Raw genomic sequence first — 23,312 nt, forward strand, 5'->3', positions numbered from 1 at the left:
AAATACCCTAAGCTTCAATATGGAACCAATGTTTCTAGTTTCTATTAAGCGCTGCGAGGAAATTTAATCTTTATAAATATTATACTATGAAAGCTACCCGCATTATCAAAGATACTCCGTTTTACAAAATTTTATTGCGAACGATCAATGTTTGGGACCGCTTGTATCATAATCTAATCATATTTTTTTAATTCAGTGTTATGTGAAAATCACGTCCATTTCATTGATTATGTAGGTGTGTTAGAAAAGAAACTCCCTGTGAAATTCAAGAGACATCACATACATTCAGAAAAGTAATCATTGTCCGCCTTAATCTCCAAACCTCTAATGAAATGTCCTCCTTTTCAAGTTTTTGATATGGTAACCCTAGTCGTGCGTGTCTGTTGTGCATTTGGTCTGAGCGTGTAATTGACAAATAAGAAAAACTAGATGAATAGAGAAAATGGGTAGATGTTGTCCAGCAAATTTTCAATAAGAAAAAAATGATAAATAGTTACGGAAATGAGGTTTTCTTATCTTGGTGTTCGTTGTGTGATGAGGCTGGTAAACCATTTAAATGTGATTCTACGGATTCTACGTTCAATTTGTCACGACATTAATTAATCAAGCATAAGCAAGAAGCGGAAGATAGTGGAATTAGTGCACCAGAAGGACATGCTCCAGTGCCTAATCGAATTACTTGTCATATCCATAAGGCTCATAGTGAAAAATATCTAGAATAGAGTTTTTTTTTTCAGTTTGCTGCTGGGACAATTTGCTGAAAAGGACAGTTTTGGGAATCTCCAAACATGTTTTAAATGGGGTGTAAATATGTTATGATCTATAAATTTACCTGTAGCATTTCATATGAACCATTCTAATTTCACTGCTTGGGAAACATGCTGTTGTATGATCAATTTAAGAGTTTTCATAAAATGAGAAATTATAAAAAAAGAGTTGCCAAACACGTAAACTACGCTTTGCCATCGCTGCCCAATAGCGATAGCAGTACGCGAAGCGTTTTTATAAATAAAAATCCACTTGGGGTTGCGGCACGATAAAATACACACAAGACATTACATGCAAGAACATAGCTTCTTATTTATTATTAACTCTCCTTTGTTCTCAGCAGAAGCTACAACTCTTTATTCCCATGGTGAAATTTCATAAGTTAACTGTAAATCTACAAGAAAAGTCGGTGTCTTCCACACGAATAAAGCACAAGGATGACACGCATTGATCAAAGATACTGGTATTGGTGATGACGAGTGTATTGATTTTGTATGCGGTTTTACGTGAGAAGGTGAAGGAGAGAAGAGTTTTTACTTTTTATTCACACAATAGTAAATAAGAAACACCGTTATAGTAAAGATAGTCTTCCGACTAAAATACAGTCGTCAACGTTAATATCGAATGGAAAATTGGGAAATCATTCACAATTGCACTTGCTTTATATTCAGAGGACCAACCAGTTCTCCCACTCCAGTGTTCTCTGGAGTGAGCTTCTGTGAGTTCACTGCAGAGTGTTCTTGAGCTCTTATGTCACTCACTAGTTTCCACCAGTGTAGAGTGATCTAATCTCACCGCGCAGTTCATTCCGAAAACTACACACACAGTAAGTGTGTAGTGAGCAATATACTGCGTATAGTGCTCTTTCTAGAACGAACAGAGCGAGAAGATTAGAATGTTAGCTCTTGTCTCTCACACAAACTTTGAGTGCTTTTCCAAACAGGCGAAAAACACGAAAATTGTTTTTTTTTTTATAATTGTTTGCAAAATATGTTACACGTACTAGTCCAGTCTAGTCTAGTCTACACATACACAGCCAGTACTTGAAAGAATCCTGGAAAATGATAGAAATACATCTATCATTTTTCTTGTCATTATTAATGCCTGCTGCACATCAAGGATGTGAAACAAACAATAAAGCGGCCAGGCCTACTGTGTAGCGTTTAGTTAATTTTTGTGGAAGTGAATGTTTACCATGTCTACTTAATAAGTATAGACCGTGGTTAACATTTAATCCACAGGTAATCAAAGAGCGGGGACATACCGTACCAACCGCTCCGTATGCAGGATTTGAAAATAGGCTGTATAAATCGTTGGGAGTGACAGAGCTAAGAAAGTTAATGTACACTCCTTGGTTGTCCGATCTCCTGGGATGGAACACAGGTATTTACCCCTTGTGTTCGAGCGTACAGTCCTCCCTCCGTACAAGCGTGGACGGCACCGCCCACCCACTGCCATCCCTCAATCGATCCAGCCGACCTCAGTCGAAGGACAACAGAGAGCGGTGTGCGGACGTAACCTATACGGAGGGAATGCTGTATTCGCCTAGGTTATAGCGCCCTTGCTCGCTATTCGTTATTCGCTGTCTACAATGAGAAGAAACAATGCATGAACTTACAACACGCCCGCATACACGTAGTACCGATATAAAATGTATATTGGTACTGCGTGTACACTTCCATCATCAAAGCAATTCCTGCTTTGTAGATGGCACGTATTTAGTAGGATGTCTCCTAAAAAAATAGGATGTCTAGTTAAGTCTCATCCGAATCAAATGATTCCAAATGCTACGGATTCATAGAAATTAAGTTTAAACAGATAAAAGTAAAAAAAGGAACAATCTCACCAAATCAGTCCAAGTGAATCCTTTGCAAGCAGCTCTGTCACGTTTGGTGTAGTAGTTCCGATCATAGACCCGCCTTACGGGGATCAATCCTCAGGTTTAATATAGTCAATTGCTCCTTGACGCAAACACGAAGCGACCGCTCATAAAATCATACATGCAAAATATGTTACACGTACTATATTAAAACTATTTACGATATCAACGGAAATAAGGCTTGTACTCGAAAAAAATGTACAATTTTTATCCGTGTGTAACTTGGGGGCATAACTAGTTTGGAGTGAATTGTTTACATGTGCAAAATTTCATAACAATCGGTTCAGTGGTTATTGAGATGTCATCGAAACAAGAAGAAAATCGCCGGAGAATTTTGCGCGCCGTCATGGAAAATCCGACTGCGACCGTGAGATGGATCGGAAGACAACTGGGAATCACCCATACAACTGTGTCTCGGGTGGTAAAATCGTTTAAGGAGTCCCAGATGACCGAGCGGTGGGCAGGAAGTGGAAGAAAATCGAAGACGGCTGACCCTGTGAAGGCCCGGAAGGTGTTGGATTATTTCAAGCGTAATCCGAACCTTTCGATTCGCGACGCGGCTCTAAAGGCAATGTGTTCCGCCTGGTTCGTTCAGCAAACCATGGAACGAGCTGGGCTTCGTGTATTCAAGGTGTGGAAGGCACCGAACCGGCGTGATCAACAAAACACGGTGGCCAAATCCCGCGCAAGGAAGCTGTATCGAGAGTGGTTAACGAAACCGATGTGTGTGGTTATGGATGAAGAAACCTACATCAAGGCAGACGCAAAGCAGATACCGGGGCTGGAGTTCTACGTTGCCAAATCACGGTTTGATGTTCCGGAAAACATAAGGAAGAAGAAAATGGACAAATTCTCCAAAAAATACTTGCTCTGGCAGGCCATATGCCAATGCGGTAAACTGAGTAAACCGTACATCACAATGGGTCCCATCAACAGCGAAATTTATCGCACCGAGTGCCTCCAGAAGCATATGTTGCCCTTCCTGCGGTCCCACGGAGGTGAGAAATTATTTTGGCCGGACCTGGCATCATGTCATTACGCGCGATCGACGTTGGATTGGTACAGAGACAATAATGTTGTTTTTGTACCGCCAACCCCCCAAATTCACCAGAGATTCGTCCGGTGGAAAGTTTTTGGGCCATAATGAAGGCCAAAGTTCGAAAATCGTCCAAGGTGTTTAAGAACGAGCTGGAGTTGAAGAAAGAATGGATGAAAGTGTCCAAAAAGGTCGGCTCCACCATTGCACAAAATGTAATAAGGGGTCTTAAGGGAAAGGTGCGGGCTTTCAGCGATGGAAAGGAAATTGATTTAAGTAATTATACCGAAATATAATCCATATGTTCATTCCCTGAAAGTTTCAAGAAAATCCGACTTAAAATAAATTTTTGGCGAACGCTGTTGTTTGGTGCATTTTTTTCGAGTACAGGCCTTACCCTAAGCTAGTGGAATTAGGAAATAACTAATCCTTCTCTCTGCCGTCATATAAATAGGAATAGGATCAAGCAAAATGGCTTCAGATAAAACACTTCAGTCAGTAAATCATCGTCATAAAAGCCGCATTTAAATGTTTTGCATTTGTTAGCGATTGCATGAAAGCAAAACAGCTCTTTCACAAATGGCTTATGGAAAATTAATGTTTACGCTATCGCCATATTGTTATTATTGCAAAAATCTTGTAACTAATTCCAAGCTCCATGGAAATCCGTTCCGTTATTGGAATAAAGACTGGAACGCGCAAAAATTGGTCTACAAAAAAATCGTTGCTTTCAGTCAAAATTCATATCACAAAAATCGTCTTATTTTTCTTTTGGTAGTTCAATTTATATTTTTAAAGGAAAAAAATGTTCGTTTATTCTTTTGGTTTGCCAAATCCGAACTGCAATGCCTTCCGCTTAACCCTTCCATTAAATTTTGCACACGACCTTATTCGCCGCCGAACGCCAGTTAGATTTAAACTGCTGCTCGATTTATTTATTTTTTAGATTCCGTTTGACCAAGACCCAATACCGGGGCGGAGTTCTGGGCTGTTGAGAGGATAGTGGTCTTTGGGTACCACAACCACGTTGTTCGCATCGTACCGCTCGATTGCCTTTTTCCCATAGTGGCAGCTCACTATTTCCGGTCAGAACAGCACAGGTCTATTATGTTACTTTAGGAATGGTAGTAGCCACTTTTCCAGGCACTCCTGGACGTAGATCTCTTGATTGATGGTTCCCGTAGTAATGAAAATGCCGCTTTTTAGACCACACTTGCATATGACCTGCCAGACGAGATATTTTCTCGGGAACTTCGATAGTTTGATGGTTTTGAAAATTTCAGCCAACTTCCCTTTTCCTAAAACTCTAAGCTGCTTGAAATCCGCTTTCACATAAATTTCGTCGTCCACTACGACACAGTCAAACTTTGTGAGCAGATTCGTATACAGCTTTCGGGACCGCTGCTTTGCCGACGTGTTTTGTTTGTAATCTCGGTTCGCCACCTTCACCTTCTTAAACGTCGACAACCCGGCCCGCTGCACAGTAGTATGGGAGACATTGAGCTTGCCAGAGACGTCCCGGATGGAGAGGTTAGGATTCTGCTTATACAGGGGTTGTGAGAAATATAGGGTACAAGCAAAATTTTGTCCAACTTTGGACTGTTGTAACTTCGTTAAATATTGTTCGATTTTCAATCTTCAAGAAACATTCGACTAGAAAACTAATCAAGTTTTATGGTGAGGCAATGGAAGTGTTCATGGTTACCGGATACCGGAAATATTCCGGGTTTCCTGAGGGCAAGTCTTAATTGCTAAATTTGTGATGAGTTTTTCTCAGGGTGTCCGTTACTAATGTGTGTTTTTTGTTCATACGCCAAAAATAGAACCATTTCCAAAGCAAATGACGCACCAAGAGCTAAAATCGGCTCAGAAACAATCAAGATATGGCCATTTCCCTGGAATCGGTCCTGAGGGAGGGTTCTGAGTGCGGTCAGTTCTTTCATTCACTCAAAACATGCCGTGCGACACCTCTTTCTTCATAGTTTTTTACCAATAGGCTTTCTATAGACTTTGAATGGATCATTGACTACATTCGCCACTTCCGGAACCACCGGAGTGCCCTCGGGGGAACCTGTAGTAGGGGACAAATTCATTTTTACAAAAATCATGCCGTGTGACACCTCTTTCTTCATGGTTTTTCATCAGTAGGATTTATTAAGACTTTAAATGGATTATTGACCACATTGGCCACTTCCGGAACCACCGAAGTACCCCCGGGGAACCTGAAGTAGGGTACAATTTCATTTTGATGCCATAATATGCCATGCGACACCTCTTTCTTCATGGTTTTTCATCAGTAGGCTTTCTATAGACTTTGAATGGATCATTGACCACATTGGCCACTTCCGGAACCACCGAAGTACCCCCGGGGGAACCTGTAGTAGAGGAAAATTGCATTATTACACCAAAACATGCCGTACAACACCTCTTTCTTCATGGTTTTTCATCCGTAGGCTTTCTATGGACTTTAAATGGATCATTGACTACATTGACCACTTCCGGAACCACTGGAGTACCCCCGGGGGAACCTGTAGTAGGGGAAAATTGCATTTTTACACCTAAACATGTCGTACGCCCGCTCTTTCTTCATGGTTTTGCATCAGTAGGCTTTCCATAGACTTTTAATTGATCATTGACCACATTGGCCACTTCCGGAAACACCGGAGTACCCCCGAGGGAACCTGTAGTAGGGGACAATTCCATTATTACACCAAAACATGCCGTACGACACCTCTTTCTTCATGGTTTTGCATCAGTAGGCTTTCTATAGGCTTTAAATGGATCATCCGGAACAACCGGAATGCCCCAAGGAAACCATAAGTAGGGGACAATTTCATTTTTACACCAAAACATGCCGTGTGACAGCTCGTTTTCCATGGTTTTGCATCAGTAGGCTTTCTATAAAGTTGAATTGGATCAATAATTACATTGGCCGCCTCGGAACCACCGAAATGCCCTCGGGGAAACCTGCAGTAGGTAACAATTGAATGTTTACGCCAAACTGTGGCATACGATAGCTCTTTCTCATGGTTTTTCATCAGTAGGCTTTCTATAAACTTTAAATGGATCATTGATCACATTTTCCGCTCACTGAACCACCAAGAGGCCCCACGGAAACCTGTAGCAGGGGACAAGTGCATTTTTACACCAAAGCATTCCGCATGGCAGCTCTTTCTTCACGGTTTTTCATCAAAAGACTTTTTAAAGACTTGAATTGGATCATTGACTAGATTGGCTGCTCTACGCACAACCGGGATGTCTCTGGGGGAGGGAGCAGGGGACAATTACATGTTTGAACCAAAATGTGCCGTGCAACAGCTCTTTCTTCATGATGTTTCATCAAAAAGGTTTCTGTAGAAGTGGATTATTGACCATATTGGCCAGTTTCGAAACCATCGAGATGCCCCCGGAGAACCTATAGCAGGATTAATTATATTTTTACACCAATACATGCCGTACGACAGCTCTTTTTTCATTACTTTTTGTCAACATGTAAGTTGTGACGATATGAAAAGATATGAAAAGTTTCGTATACACCGATGAAAATTCAATAATAACATTGAGAAAGATTTTTTCGGAAGCAAGAATTAGCCTTGGACTCGTCTGGGAATTGAATCGTACGGTTTATGAATTGTTTCAATAGGTATTTAATACCAATCGTCAATCAAAAGTTTTTCCAACTTTTAAATGGGAAAGCAACGAAAACAATGCATTTTACTCCAGGGGTGCATTTTAGTTCATCCTTACATAATATTCAAATTTTGCTTTTGTCTGTGTTCATGTGACTATACTCACACGCTGCGAGTATGTAGTAAGATCAGATTGAAGAAGAGAAAACTACAAAGATGCATATTCATTCTTTGCGATTCGTTATGAAAAATGTAAACAATGAACATTGCGACCAAGATAATCATAGCATAGCCTTGATGTTGACTTGCATCTGTATTAGTATTTCGAAAATCAGCTGATAACCTGTTTTCCAGTTGTTGTGATCCATTCAATGCTATAGAAAGCCTACTGATGAAAAACCATGAAGAAAGAGCTGTCGCATGGCATATTTTGGCATAAAAATGAAATTGTACCCTAGTTCAGGTTCCCCGGGGGTACTTCGGTAGTTCCGGAAGTGGCCAATGTGGTCAATAATCCATTTAAAGTCTTAATAAATCCTACTGATGAAAAACCATGAAGAAAGAGGTGTCACACGGCATGATTTTTGTAAAAATGAATTTGTCCCCTACTACAGGTTCCCCCGAGGGCACTCCGGTGGTTCCGGAAGTGGCCAATGTGGTCAATGCTCCATTTAAAGTCTATAGAAAGCCTATTGGTAAAAAAAAACCATGAAGAAAGAGGTGTCACATGGCATGTTTTGAGTGAATAAAAGAACTGACCGCACTCATAACCCTCCCTCAGGACCGATTCCAGGGAAATGGCCATATCTCGGTTGATTCTGAGTCGATTTTAGCTGTTGGTACGTCATTTGCTTTGGAAATGGTTCTATTTTTGGCGTATGAACAAAAAAACACAGATTAGTAACGGACACTCTGAGAAAAACTCATCACAAATTTAGCAATTTAGACATGCCCTCAGGAAACCCAGAATATCTCCGGTATCCAGTAAGTTGCCTCACCATAAAATTTGATTAGATTTCCAGTCGAATGTTTCTTGAAGATTAAAAATCGAACAATATTCAACGAAGTTTCAATAGTCAGTTGGACAAAATTTTGCTTGTACCCTAAATTTCTCACAACCCCTGTATTTCATCGCAACCTTCTTCGTCGTCACTGCCAAATCTGGATTACGATTGCCGCCACTTCCAGGCTTCCTGACCGTCGACAGACGCTTCCCGAACAGTTTTAAAACGTTTGTCACGGTCGATTTGGCCACATCCAGCAATTTTGCCAACTTGGCGTGTGAGAACGTCGGATTCGGATTTTAACACGCTGCTCCTCTTGTTTTGACGTCATTTTGAAAACTGGAGAGCAAACGGTGAAAACATTGTATATACACTCAACTTCCAAAAGCTTAATAAACGAGATCTAAAAGAAGGGAAATTTCCCATAGTTTAACACAAAATTACCAAAAAACCTGCTTGTACAGGAGCAATAAAAATAAAGTTCGGTAAATATAAATAAAGACATAAATTTAAAAGTTACAACAACATATTCGAAAATAGAAAACACACGTTTGAGTTATCAAAAACCTTGCATGATCCATAAATAATTGATGAATTTCGAAGTGGCAATAAAAAACATAAAATGAGCAAAAAAAAATAAAAAATAAAATCTTTAAAAAAAGTAAAGCCCCAGTAGGAACGAAATGAAGTCGAATAAAAAATAATAGTTTTGGAACCGTTCATTAGAGAGACCGAGCAAAGTTATGAACTAGCATCAGGCTATAAATCACTAGAGTCTAAAAAAAGTGATCGAGTGTTACCTAAGTCGAAAGAGTTACAATCTTTTCAATTTTCTTAGAGTCTTCCTTCACAGGGTCACCACGAATCAAGCATTTGTGAGCAATCTTTCTTACTGTTATAGACTTTGAGCACAACCACAGTTCTTAATTGAGACCTGTAACATTTTTGCATAACTATATATTGTGAGGCAACTACAAGCAGACTCTTTGCCCAGAGAAGTTCACAAATGTTTCAACCAGAAAAATGCCTAGACCGGACCGGGAGAGGAATTCAGCCGCCTCTAGCATGGTCTTGCTTTATAACTGCGCCTATACTGACTGAGCTAAGGGAAACTCATATAAGACATTCAATAAGGTAAACCATTGCATCTGTACAACATCAATGAACAACATTTATTCAACATGCATATCAAGCATCTATAATAATAACAGCAAAAGTGCATATGTATGGCAGAAATCAACATTTAAAATCAGGTGTCTTCTAGACACTACACCATCAATGTACTTAGTAAACAGTTTGGTCATGTCGAGGGACTTCATTCAAATTCTAACAGAAATGTAGCAAAACGGTAAACAATCATGCAAAGATCCCCAAACGATTCCACCGAGATGGATAAAATTCCTCCACAGTTGAACCATTCCCGCTGAGATGCGTTAAGTTGGATTATCATGAGCGACGTTCGCATCTGAATATAGTCGGAATGATTTTCCATCGAATACATCAATGTAGAACCGAGTTCAGCGACAGGGTCGGCGATCTTTTCCATCTGAAATGGAGGAAATTATATACAATTTAAACTGGGCCAAAACAACTACGATACAAACTCACAATTTCCCTAATCGAATCAATTAAATGACACCATAAATAACACTCTCCAACGAGAGCAGCATTACCCAAAACTAAGACAATCGAGCCCAATGTCACTCCACCTTTGATAATCAAATATATTGGTAATGAAACGATAATCATGGCACCGAAGTAGGTGATGGCATAAACTAGGTTTACGATAGGCTGTAAGAGTTGTATGATCCTAAAAGATAGAAATCAGTAATAACCTGTACTTTCAGGAAACCGTCCAATACCACGTGGAACAGCTAAAGCGGGTCTGTGATTTACCTCAATACTTCAACATGCTGTTCCAATGTCGTTCCCAGGATGTGTTTCAAATTCTTCCACATCAACACATCATTGCGAGGCAGAATTCGTAACATTCCCGCCACGTTACTTTGATCATCCTCGTATGTCTTAACAAGCATTCGGTCTTCGATCAATTCGTAACCATGGCCAACAATCATCAGCTCACTTTTCAGCCTCATGAGGAATGGTATGACCGTAAGACTGCAATAGAAACATCTGCAGCCCCAGAATATAAATAGTAAGAAAATAAATGCTTGCTGCAGCCAGTGAGCAGCTCTGGACCCTAATGCGTCAAATTGTTTTGGTATGCCAAAGAAACGATCCCGTGCAGAGTTCGGGACCAATAGCAACACTTGATCACAGCAAAGGAGGAGAAAAACGGCCAAAGTAACCTTTCCTGCAATCCTCTTAGCGTCTAGCCGGGCAGATGCGTCGTAATCGGGATCACCCGAACGGCTGAAATTGCAGTTAACGAACGCCTTTGCTTGCCAAATAACTTTTTCGTAATGCTTCAAGATGAATACTTTTAGGCAGGTTGTTATCAGAGCCGTAGCAACTACAACGGACACGCATATTCCTACCAGATCGTCGTGATTTTGGATGCTGAATCCAACCTTGGCAATACCTATTAAGAACTGATAAAATCCTAGCATCCGATACAGAATCAGGCAGTTCCGCTTGCAGGGTTCAGCACTAGATACCGGTTGGATTCCACCACCAATCATAATCAATTCCAGACATCGATCATAATCGTAGTTGAGGTAGGGATTCAACGAACGACGGAGATTGATCCAATATATTTGGACTTTTCCGAACCAATTTTCCAGGGTGACCACCATGGCGAATGCAAAACCAATGACTGAGAGGTACGTGGCACCTTCTAGAAACTTCCACAGATTGTTCCCTTTAAGAAATGGGTCACACAGAACGACACTTCTGGTGACGACACGCAAATTGCAGTGTAAAGTGTTATAAGTTCTTGGCAGACCAATCATATCGACATATCGAACCTTGCGGATGTGACAAAAGTAAGAATTTTTCATAGATTGATTTTTTTTTCTTTGTAGGACACACTTACCACTGCGACCAGTTGTTTGATCTATTGTGATAGTACGATACGATAGCTTGATAAAAGATGCATGACAAGGCGGAGGATTGAAAGTTGGCATAAATTTTACTGAAACCAGCTGACGCACCCGAGCAAAGTCGAAAGAAAATCGATATTTAATTTTACTATTCATTGCAGCAGCTGTATCTTTTTTTTTTTTGAAGCAGTGCTTGACCATACACTGTGATATTGACAAAACTCATTCGAACTAAAAATGATCTTCGTGTAAATTGTCACTGAGGAACATGTGCAGTTACTGTTATTAACTAACAAAAAATGAATTAAGCAAAACAAATCCTTGGAGCCGACAAAATGAACAGGTATCTAATTTTTTTTAAATTCCTGGATAAGAAGCATAACGAATCGGGAAAATTCGACCTTCTCCGATTTGCATAAAACTTTGCATAATTGTGAGAAGCGATGAATCGCTCTTTTAGGACTTTTTCAATACTTTTTAATACAGGATTGCGTAAAACTCGGTTAACCCATTTTAAGATAGATAGTTTAGCACTATTAATATTCCTATCAAAATTATAAATTTCCGCACCGCCTTCGAGAGCGCTTTCAAGTACACCTTGAGTGTGGCTTTACAGTGCGTAAGTATTGAAATTTGATAGGGAGATTCATAGCATTAAACTATCAACAAACTTGGAAAAATTCATGTAAATTTAGGTGCTCTGAGGGTGACATATACGAGCGTCAATTTTGACATAAATTTACGTCACAACAGACGCGAAATATAGCTGAATCAAACGTACTTTTCGTGGAGCAACGTACTTTACAGTCTCGGAACACTTAATATTAAATGACATGTTTGTTCACGTTTTATCTTTTTTGTCAAAGATGGATTCCACCTCGTGTAAAATTAGTTATTTCTAAGAGTGTATTTTACGATGTGTTAGCTGAAAAATCAATTGGATTTAGACGAATTTCACGCTAACTCGACAAAGGAATTGGCAGCACCCTCTCAGATTTCAATGAAACTTTGTGGGTGTGTAGATTTCGTCTACTTAAGGAACTTTGCATACTTATTTTTTTTAAACGCTGGACCAACATTTAAAAAGGGCGGCACTTTTTTTTATTATTAATCCTTTTTTCAAAAAACTATAGCTCAATAATGTCAAGTCCTACAAAAATGTTGCCATAAAATGATTTGTAGATAAATAAATGAGCTTGCATAATAAAATACAAAAAGATTAAAAAGGTTTGAAGGAAAAGGAAAAATGTTTAAAATTTAAAACTAACACCCCTCACCATGCCTCTCCAAAGGGGGAGTTTGGTAAAAAGAGATGATAAAACCGATTTGTACCTTCCTTAAAAGTTGTCTAGCTCGCTGTCTACTCTCTATATGCAATTTTCACACTGCCGTACTCTAAACGAAACTATCAATTCTATACCTTCATCTCCTTCTCATCTATCGTATAAAAATATATTTATTTGTTTAATGTTGTCTACATGAAATCTAGACTAACATTTGAAAGGGGCGTAAGAGCCAAAATGTAAACAAACCATATTTTGCCACATATAGAGGGAATAGTTCACAAACTACTCGATAAACACGAAAATGTAGAAGAAAATATAACTTCAAATCATCAAAAACGTTTCTTCTTACGTGGCGTATTTTCAACTTTCAACTCTATGATGCATCTGGTTGTTACGCCTTGCACCAGAACTACGAATTATATCGTTTTAATATGCTAAACGTATTGAGTCTGTAGTATCTAGTCACGCCCGATTCATTTGAAATGCATCCGATTGATAGTTCACGTGTAAACAACGAACAAAAAGAAGACCAAAAAATCTCCGGGCGTAATTCCACTCTCACAAAATTTGCGAACGAAGAACCAAGGCGGAACAACAAACAAAAAATCCCGATGGTGTACTTCCACGGCGTATCACCAGTGTTGGCAGTTCAAAGTGTGGAAGATCTGGGGGGTAACAACATGTATGAAATTATCAGGGCGTATGATGTTTTCTTCTCGATTTCACGACAAAGAAAACTTTTTTTTAGTTTTTAGTGATGCATGATGATAGATTACACTATTAACTATATATCAAGCTTATAAAATCATCCAGAAAATGGAAAGTCGTGAAATAGGATTAATTTTTAGGTCATCAAAATTCAGAAGCGATTTTCTCGATATGGTCATTTTGGAATTACGCCCTTTTCAAATGTTAGTCTAGAAATATCTTAAAAACTATACCAATCATGCGTTTCTAATACGAATCAAAAAGCGAGCAGAAGGTTCCCCAAATTCAAACTATTCTTCAACAGCCGTGAACGTACGCATCATAGTTGTTAGTGGTTTGTTGTAACCGAATGCTGTTCGATGGTATCTGTCGCGACCGTCCATTATTTCTTCCTCCATATGGAGGGTTTGATACTGGCTTGATTGATGGGCGCTACTGTCGAGCAGTCCCGGTCAGGGTATCACCCTGCGACTGATGATTAGATCTTCGAAGCCGCAGTGAGGGAAACTCTTCAAAAGCCCTCACTGTGGATGCCACAGAAGCTGTGGTTGCTGGCTGGGCACTACTGTTGAGTAGCCTCGGCCCGGATGTTGTTGTTCCTGGATGGGCGCTACTGGTTAGTAGCCTCGGCCCGGATGTTGTTGTTGCTGGATGGGCGCTACTGTTGAGTAGCCTCGACCCGGATTTGATTCACTGTCGTTGTTGCTGGATGGGCTCGTGATGGAGGCCCGCTGCTGTATTTGCTATCTGCTGCTGTATTTGATATTTGCTGCTGTATCTGCTGCTGGTTCTTGGTGCTGCCGCTTCCAAGTCTGCCGTAATTCTCCTCGTTTCTCCATTTGCCCATTTAAATGATCTTTATTTCTTGTGATTGTGTGGTTTACATGTATGAATTTGTTAAGTGACACAGATGCGTCTTTTCAACTTTGGTACATTTGAGATTTTAATTATTATTTACAGTTCCTAGTCCTATCAGGCCTATTTTAAAGTATGACCACCTTGGTGGGATTGGTTTGATTTGAATTGGAAAAGGGAGACTACTTATAACTACTATTTACAACTACAACTAACCTACAACTACTATGTACACCTAACCTACTATATACAAATTGCTTATCAAAGCATGTTCTGATAAATTACATTTTTGTGTAAATTTAGTCTTAATTTCGTTAATTTTGGAATCTATTTTGGCAATGCCTGCCTCTTCGTGTAAATTTGTTATTCTAGTGTCAAAAGGACGATCAAGAACCATCCTCAGCACTCTATTCTGAGCGACCTGAATTTTGTTCCTGTGAGTCTGTGCACATGATTCCCACACCGGAGCTGCGTAGAGGATCGCAGGTGCTACGATTTGTTTGTAGACGGCCAGTTTGTTCACCCTTGAGAGGCGGGATCTGCGGCAAATCAGCGGATACAGACACCTAACCAAGGCGGAACACTTGACTACGGTTTTCTCCACATGCGAGCGGAATAGAAGCTTTTCGTCAAACAACATCCCGAGATAGGTAACTTCGGCGGACCACTCAACCCTTGTGCCATCCATGATTACAGTACAAGAGGGAGCCGGTTTTAGTTTGGGTGATTGTCGATGGAGGAACATGATTGTTTGTGTTTTGGAAGCATTGATTTTGATTTTCCACGTGGTGGCATAATCAGCAAAGGCGTTAAGGCATCGTTGAAGTTTGTTCGTTATTTCGCGAGGCATCCTTCCTTTGACGGCTATTGCGGTATCATCTGCGAACAGGAAAAACACGCAACCGTCTCCAAGGGGAGGAATGTCGGAAGTGTAAATGCTGTAGAGCAAGGGGCCCAGCAGACTGCCTTGCGGGACTCCTGCAGGGATGGAAAACGTGTCTGAAAGACAACCATTCAACGATACCTTAAACGACCTTTGCTGGAGGTAGCTACGGGTGATTTTAACCAGATGTAATGGAAAGTTGAAGTTACAGAGCTTGTATACAAGCCCATTGTGCCAGACATTATCAAACGCTTTCTCAACGTCTAACAAGGCCATGGCTGTGGACTTGGATACAGCTTTGTTACTTCGGATGTTATTCATCACCCGCACTAGCTGGTGATTGGTGGAGTGCCCCTTTCTGAACCCAAACTGTTCCGGAAGGAGAATGTTATTTTCCTCGACAAACTTGAGCAAACGATTGAGAATGAGTTTCTCGAACAATTTGCTCAGCGCTGAAAGGAGGCTGATTGGTCTGTAGCTTGAAGCTAGCGTTGGGTCCTTCCCGGGTTTGCGGATAGGTATGATTTTCGCTGTCTTCCAGATGCTTGGAAAGTAGTGCAGTTCCAAGCATCTGTTGAAGACAGCAGCCAGCAGAGAGTGAACCTTCATGCTGAGATTTTTCAACACTAGGTTGAATATTCCGTCAAACCCGGGGGCCTTCATGTTTTTGGTGCATTTCAGCGCTGAGCAAATCTGTTCCACTGTGATTCTATCCTCCGGAGGGATGGCACAAGGGGAGGAATCAAAGTTGAGTACGCATTGCTCAACCTGAACTTCGAGCGGACTTTGGATGTTGGAGCCAAGCAAGTGCGATTTGGCAATATGCTCACCAATCGCATTTGCTTTCTCCTGAGGGGTGATTATGAGCCGATCGTCATCATTTTCATCTTTTAGTGGCGGAATGGGTTTAGGGTGCGTCTTTAAGACCTTGGCAACTTTCCAGAATGGTCTGGAGCGGTCGTCCAGATTCTGGACAAGCCGCCCGAAGCTTTCGTTCCGGAGTGAGACCATTCTGGAAGCAATCTCCTTGTTCAGATCGGCCATTTCACGTTTCATCGCTTGATCTCCAGTCCTCTGAAACTGGCGTCTACGAACATTTCTCAGGCGAATTAAGAGTTGGGTGTGGGAATCAATAGCAATAAACTTACCCCTCACAGGAACTCGTCGGACGCACGCCTCGTCAGCCACGGTTATGGCTTGGTGGAGTCCCTCCAACGCTCGGTCGATGTCCTCCACGGTGTCAAGCGGCGGGTTGTCGATGATGTGCCTGTCTACCACGCGTCCAAGCTGGGCCCAGTTTACGCGATGATAGTCCTTGCGCAGGCTTGAAGCAGGAGCCACGTTGCAGCCCAGCTCAGACACCACCGGTTGGTGGTCGGAACTGAGTTCGTTCAAGGCTACCGGCTTGGACAAGCCGATATTTGTCAGGAACAGGTCTAGCGTAGATGGGTTGCCCGCCGGTGAGATAAATGTTGGCTCATCCGAAAACCAAACGGAGTACAGCCCATGCTGTGAGTGGTCGAACAGGAGACGACCGTTCTGGTTCTGCTGGTAGTTCCGCCAGGCCTCATGGCGAGCATTCAGATCTCCTCCAACTACGAAGCGGGAACCGGTACGGGTGATGGTGGACAGGTCCTTCTTGAATTTAGCCGCTAGTCCACTGCTGGCGGCACACTGTCGAGGGCAGTAGACGGCGATGAACTGGACGTATCCAGTCGACGACTCCACCTCCACACCAAGGGCCTCGATGATAGTGGTGCGGATATGGGACAGAGTGTGGTATTTTATTCCTTTCTTGACGACGACCGCAACACCACCCCCCCTGGAGCTGGTGCGATCAAGCCGGATAATGTTGTGGTCAGGCAACCAGAAGCTGTCACCGGACTTTAGATGGGTCTCGGTTAGAAGGCCCACGTCGATGCTGTGCTTGCGGAGGAAGTCGGCAAGCTCAATCTCTTTTGCTCTTACAGAGCAAGCATTCCAGGTGACGATACTTAGCGGTTTAGACGCCATACTGGATGATGAACTTACCGAGCACTTGGATCTGTTCGGGCTTATTGCGGCACTTACGAAGAGCACCGGACATGTTGACGAAGATTTCCATCAGTTCATCCGCTGAGAACAGATCGGGGTTGTTGTTTTGCGCTGTTGGTTGTCTCCAGAATCCAGGGGGGGATGGAGAGCTTTGGCCAGCAGAATCACCGGAAGTTGCTTGAGCGGAATGCACCCGTGAATTCACTTGCCTTTGCTGAGGAGTACGAAGGGGCGGGAAATCCTCCGTCCGAAATGCCGGGACTTTGTCCTTCTTGCGTCCTGGTTGGTTGTTAGTTGCCGCCTGTTTTCGGATGCGTTTGAAGTCCTCGCGTTTGGAGCACTGTTTGTCGGAACCTTGATGAGCACCACCACAGTTGGCGCATTTTAACGCCACGGCTCCATCCGCAGGGCAGTTGGAAGTGGCGTGTTCTTGAGCGCAGTTGCTACAGCGTGGCTTGATGTTGCAGTTGCGAGTGCCGTGTCCAAAGTTTAGACATCGTTGGCACTGGGTCACATCGCGATGGCCTCCACGGTATGGCTCCCATCGTACGATTATGGAGTAGATTGAGCGGATAGCCTGCAGCGCATTCAGCGTCACCGTTCCCTTCTGGAAGTGCACCAGGAAAAGACAATCCGGGTACGTCTTCACGTTTTCGTCTCGCCTCGTCATCCGAAAGACAGCGATTGGGGCCAGCTTGTACCGGTCCTTGAGTTCTTCTTCGATCGCCTTGGGATCAACATCCGGTAGACCCCTGATGACTACCTTGAAGGGCTTTTCACCGGGGATGTCGTGCGTGAAGTATTCCGCATTGGAATCCTTCAGAAATTTGACTGCGATTTCGTATTCCGCTTTCGTCCGGAGCATCACCTTAGTGCCGATCCTGCTGATCTTGTACTCAGCTGCGATGCCCAGCGATGCGAAATCACCAATGAGCGTCTTGAGTGGCACTACCTTCACCACCAGTGGAGGAAGCTTGATTTTCGCCGCACTCGGGCCGGCAGAATTCTCGGTTTCGACGGCGTCGCCGAAATCACCGATGTCGCTGGCGTTCGTCGCGGTAACATCGTCGCGTCCGCTCGTACCATCGGACAGACCTTGGTTCTTCTTCCTCTTTTTCGTCCGCTTCACAGGGACTGGGTTGGTATTTCCAACATCGGTGGGCAGAGTAGCGTACCTATTTGAGGTAGGTACCGAGCTACCCTCACCACTGTTCTTCTTCTCCGCTTGTTCACGAAGTCGGCTCCGAGAGCGCTGTCTTCCCATCACGCGATGCGACCGACACTACTGACGACGCGACGTGCAGTATATCTGCAAACGTTTGTAACAAACTATAGATTTATCGAACAACTCGACAAAGCGAGCAAAGTCCGAACTATACTGCTTGACGATCAAGCAGAGAATGATGGTCCTCGTTTCTCTGTTTTGCATGAGCTTATATAGGCACATATGCTTCTTCTTATTTTCTTTTTTTTTTCGTAACAGTAGGCGCTCGGCAGCCGTTCGGATTACGGAGCAATGGGCGATCGTACATAGCAATGAGCGATTTCATTTTTGTTTTCGATCAAAATATAAATGTTCATTTAAATTTTGAAACTACAATTTAAGAAAATAGATTATTATTTCTTATTCCACTCTCCACTACCACAGTATCGTGGTTGAAGTAGGGTACCACTTCGTAATGTTCTTGGCGGCACTCGGATATCTAACAGCGAAAGAAGACTCACGCAGTCAACATCCCCATTCAATAACTTGGCAACAAATGCTGCCTGTTGATTCAAATGTTCAGCGATCAGAATACGGCTGGAGATTTTGCGGATCGCGCCAAGGTAGGTTACGCAATGCCATTCTGATAAACTTTCGCTGAACACCTTCGATCCTCAAGTTCCAGGTCAACTGATGAGGAAACCAGACCAAGGAGGCGTTTTCCAGGATAGGTCGAACAAGGGAGCAATAAAGAGCTTTCAAGCAGTGTGGGTCAGAGAAGTCTTTTGATATTTTCGACACGAATCCTAACTGACGGTTAGCCTTGGTGATCACAGCAGTACGGTGGAGGTTAAACGATAATTTATTATCTAGTAGAACGCCTAGATCGCTGAATTGGTCGGTTCTTTGCAGTATAACACCGGTGATGGCATAATCGAAAATAATCGGCTGCTTGATGCGGTAAAACGACATTACCATGCATTTTTGTATGCTCACAGTAAGCCTATTCCGATTGCACCAACTAACGAATAGATCCAATAGCGATTGAAGACGAATACAATCCTCAGTACATCGCACCACGAAATACAGCAAGCCTGCAACCATCTCCAAGTACAAGCAAACAACAAGAACAAGAAACAACTACGGGCCAAGATTGCTACCCTGTGGTACGCCCGACGAGTTCGTTAAATACGAGGAAGTACTGGAATCAAGTTTAACCCGCAAAGACCTGCAAGTCAGGTACGAGCAAAACCACTATGTCAACCGATTTTATGTGCCGAGTTTGGATAGCTTAGCCAACATAATATCATGGTTGATCGTATCAAACGCTGCTTTTAGGTCCGTATAGATGATGTCTACTTGCGCACCATTCTCCAGTTGTTCGAAACACGTCGTGGTAAAAACCAGGAGATTTGTAGTAACAGAACGTCCTGGCATAAAACCATGTTGGTCGCAGGAGATGTAACATTTGATACGTTCAAGAATTACCCCACTCACAATTATCACAAACAACGAAAATTAGTGTGATGAGATCAAATTTGTTCGGGAAAAATCACTTTTTTATATTGTTAAGATGCTTAACAACCCCTCTTTTTTACTGTCAATTTCTCAAATACCATGATTTTCATTGTTGTGAACCTTGAATTTCGTTGGAATTTTATGGTAATGGACAAAAATGTCCAATGTTATGGCAGTAAATATCATGGTTACAATGACAATGAAAATCATTGTATTTTTATTGGATTTTTTTTTTTACGGGTAGTTACCATTAAGGGCGTTACTTCGAAGGTATCTACGCCTACAAGACTCGCAGGAACATCCGAAATAGCAGAGGCAAGTTCAGCCGAGTCGACAGATTCTGTAACAAATACTGACGAAAAATGAGCATCAAAGAGCTCACATTTCTCGTCGCTTATCGATGTTTCAACATCATTGAGAAAAATGGTTACGGGTATAGTAGAATTTTCCTCTTCGAGTTTATGTACATCCAAAAGCTCTTGGTGTTTCGTCTGAGGTTAGTTTGCATACGTAAAACGTACGATTTGTAGAGCGAAGAGTTAAGCTTACGGTACTCGTTACACGCCAAGTGAAAGCTACGTTTATTAGCCAGAGTACGAAATCGCCGTAATCTACGTTGCGAAGCATTTCGTTTGCGTTTTAGTTTTCGTAGCAATGCAGTGCTCCAGGCAGGAAAAACAGCAGGTCGACGAATCGGTACATTTGCATCCATCCAATCATTTGGCATAACGCACAACGTTTCACCCATTTCATCAGCATTCATTCCATTAAAAAGAATATCCCAGTCGATACTCGACAGGAAATCCAATAGAGCATCGAAATCAATCTTGTTGTAGTCTAACGCAATTCCATCACTGTCATTCTCATCATGCAGCTGTACACCATTCCCAGACAACCAGAAGTCGTATAACAATGTACAGACAGTATCGTAAATTGCTACAGTTTAAGTCAAAATCGCATATTAGAATGGTATACCTCGCATTATGTTTAAGTTAAATCGTATAGAATGCAAATTTCCGACTTATATGCGATGACTCATTTTTCCGTCGTACTGTATCACAAATTTAATCGGATTACATCGTAAGACTTTTCAAAATGGATTTGTTATTACAGATCAAATTGCATATGATGTTAAATCAACTCGTTTAAAATTAAACAAAAATATGCACGTATATGGCCTCCACTTTTGTACGTATAAGCCATTTCTTTGCATTCTATACGACTTGTTTGTTTGTATATCACGAAAACAACTTTGAATATACGTGCATTCTGGTTGTCTGGGTTGACAATTAGAGATGGTAAGCAGACAACAAGCGGTGGATGATGAATTCTACAGGCAAAAGTGGTGACACAGATCTTGAGATTTCCATAGCAAAATTCGTAGGGCAAAAGAGCAAATCGAGAATGCGTCCCAAGTGGTTGCGCTCGAGATTCATCTAATGCAAATTGAGGAAATCCATGCCATCAATCAGTAGGGAGCTAGCAATTGGTAATGGCACAGAGTTCACAGGTCGAATTTCGCCGTCAGACCAGTTCCAAAACACTCCAGGTTGATTATAGTCACCGCAGACCAGCATGCATTCGTTGTCAGAACCTCTGTTATGCAGCTCATGGATCGACTGAATATGCACATATAGTACAGTGCGATCGTTGCTTTTGTTCGGAGGGACATGTATAGCGCACAGCAGTAGCCGCTTGGAACCAATCATCATCGATACACACACTTGTTCTAATGTTTTTCCGCTGGTTACAGCGATACTGCTGCTTATGAAACGATGATGCACCGCAATCAGAACTCGTACATTTTGATAGTACACCCCATAAACGGCTATCATCGCAGGTCATGTTCTGCAACAAGGAAATATCAGGTGCGGGAATAGTTGATGAATGGTACCGATACTCACCTCTGGTGGAAACCCTAGGGTTTCCACCGTCCAAAGAAAGTCGCAATGAATGAGTATCGATGATGGTGTCAACCTTAGGGCCTCCACCATCCACGAGAGAGCGCTTTAAATCGTTTTTAATGCATTGCTGTTGGATGCGGTTTGGTTTTTTTAATTATCAATGAATTCACGGAATAGAATTCCATCAGGCCACGTTGAAGCGTCGAGAGCTAATTCTTTCAAAGAAGGATCCAAGCCGACTTTGATGGAGATGAAAGTCAGCTTCGCCATATCAGCTTCCTTGGGAACTAGACGCACAACTTCAGCAGGTGTTGTAAAATTCATGCAGCGAGTAGCGATTTTCTGAATGTCCTCTACAGTTATTTGCGGGTGTAATCCTGACAGGTAGAGCCAAAATTTTGGTGTCGATGGTGTCAGACATGGCACAGACAAGTCACTGAGATCAATAGCATAGGTCCCACGTGCAGAAGAAATGATAATCGGCTCGCCTTTGTTACCACGACGACGTTTTACACCCAGTTGGGACCATGCATTTCCATTCCTTGTTCGATGCGATGGTCTCATATATTATTTCTTAACATTGTCAAAAAAAGTTAAATTTTTTTGGATGCTCCGTTGAATTAGAATATTTTTTAGCTGCAATTTGATTATCGGCAATAGGCTGAAAACTGTGAAATTTTTGTGTACCAGATATCGTCTTTGCGTGGTGAAACAAATCTTCTAGTTCTTCTGACATTTTTTCGTATTGCTCAGTAGATATATAACAGAAATTCAATTTTGTGATGCTTTTCCCTGTTTGTTTAACTGCCCAGTCGTAGAGCTCTCGTGGGGTTGTAATAGTATTTCCGTATTCTTGGACAAGGATTGCTCTTTTTGCCATTCGTTTTAAAGTTCCACCAATAGCATCACAGGGACCTTTGCCATGAGATGTTGCAAAGAAATGCCAATCTGGTGCATTGATTTGAAGTTACATAGACTGGCAAAAAATTTTCTGTCCCTATAATGAGCAGCTGCTCCATCTGACATAAATGTAATTTCGGAGAAATCTATTGATAGTTTCAAGAATTCTATCAGTTTTGAAATGAACAATTGAACTGCTATTGTATCATGGGCCAATACCTCTGATATTATTACAAAACTAACGTTTTCTATTTTTCTGTCCTTCATATAATAAACCACAAAAGGGTAAATAGTTGCCTGAGCGTTATTCCAATGGTAACCCTGAGCAGCGTTCTGAATAATAAATGAATAGTTTTCGGAGAAATCGCAAATTACAAGTGATTCATCTTCTTTTAGAGAATCATTTTAGTTCCTTAGAAATAAAGACTGTCCTTTACAAATAAAGTCATGACTGATTAACTTAATAATTTTATCTACGAAGTACGTGGCAAACTCATCTGCAGGTTTCATAATGTTCTCCAAGTTACAACGATCCATAGTTAGCCACTGTTGAAAAATTACATCTTCTTTACCACTTTCTTCCAATAGTACTGTTTCTACACTACACTGAATAGGGTCGTATCTACATCTTCACTTAAATAGCAAATAATGAATACCTTGTGGTCTTGATGGCTTGTGGTCGTACCTACATCGTACCTTTTT

At 41.8% G+C, this 23,312-nt stretch overlaps 1 protein-coding gene across 1 annotated transcript in view; it reads left to right on the forward strand.

The window, feature by feature from the left end:
* Window positions 1–16,500, forward strand: part of Pitslre (pitslre) — a 169,519-nt gene extending 153,019 nt beyond the window's left edge. Inside the window, exon 4 of the mRNA XM_065230880.1 lies at window positions 16,491–16,500. The gene's annotated coding sequence lies outside the window, so the exon portion shown is untranslated. The remainder of the gene's footprint in view (window positions 1–16,490) is intronic.
* Window positions 16,501–23,312: the final 6,812 nt, after the last annotated feature.

Source organism: Ochlerotatus camptorhynchus, unplaced genomic scaffold, assembly GCF_037179485.1.
Source record: "Ochlerotatus camptorhynchus isolate MF236.1 unplaced genomic scaffold, CSIRO-AGI_Acam_v1.1 ptg000334l, whole genome shotgun sequence".
In the NCBI taxonomy this organism is placed as follows: Eukaryota; Metazoa; Arthropoda; class Insecta; order Diptera; family Culicidae; genus Ochlerotatus; species Ochlerotatus camptorhynchus.